Here is an 866-nt window from a genome sequence, read left to right on the forward strand (position 1 = left end):
GCGGCCTACCTCCATCCCCCTGGGAAGCGCTGTGCTGCTGCAGCTGGCGGTCAGGCTGAGCACCTGGATTATTATTTTTTATTTTTTTGAAACCACAATGGTTTCGGCCGAGCTAGACAGGGAGCTGGGCTGTCCTGCCACAGCCAGCGCTGCCTCCCCCAACCTCTCCTGCACCGGCAGGGTCAGGCCGACGTCTAGGACAAAAATAGTTGCCTGTGGCTCTTGGCGGTGGATCACTCGACTCGTGCATCGATGAAGAACGCAGCTAGCTGCGAGAATTAGTGTGAATTGCAGGACACATTGATCAACACTTCGAACGCACCATGTGGCCCTGGGTTTTTCCCGGGACTACGCCTGTCTGAGGGTCGCTTGTACATCAATCGCCCTGGGGTTCACTCCCAGGGGCGTGGCTGGGGCTGTCGCAGGGACCCCATTCCATTCATCCCCCTAAGGTCAGACCACGATCAGCACCGTCGCTGGATCCTTGGATCTGGCGCGCAAGCTCATTGCCGACGCGTCCTGGTTTCCCCAGTTTCCCCACCTCATGCTGGTTTCTGGAAGGCCAGGTGGCCGACGCGCCCCGGATGTGGTGGCAGCGGCAGCAGGCTTTAAAAAAGCCTGGTGCACCTTCACCCTACCCCGGGGCACCTGGCCGTGCTGTGTGTGGCTGTCTTTGGTGTCCCACGGCTGCCGGCGCAGGATGACCATGGAGCACGGACCTTGTGACCATGTGGGCTTCGGTCACAGATTGGGACAGAATACACTTGCCTGCGCCAAGGGCTGGGGCAACCCCCCATACGGGCCCGAGGCCAGCTGCCCTGAGCTTTGTGCTCCCCGACCACGGCCTCAGATCAGACATGGTGACC

General features: G+C 60.5%; 1 non-coding gene across 1 annotated transcript; it reads left to right on the forward strand.

The window, feature by feature from the left end:
• The first annotated feature begins 217 nt into the window (after window positions 1–217).
• Window positions 218–368, forward strand: LOC138512521 (5.8S ribosomal RNA). The gene has a single exon (XR_011281328.1). It is a non-coding gene; the product is annotated as a 5.8S ribosomal RNA (ribosomal RNA).
• Window positions 369–866: the final 498 nt, after the last annotated feature.

Source organism: Ambystoma mexicanum, chromosome 6p, assembly GCF_040938575.1.
Source record: "Ambystoma mexicanum isolate Mex_15411 chromosome 6p, UKY_AmexF1_1, whole genome shotgun sequence".
Classification (NCBI taxonomy): domain Eukaryota; kingdom Metazoa; phylum Chordata; class Amphibia; order Caudata; family Ambystomatidae; genus Ambystoma; species Ambystoma mexicanum.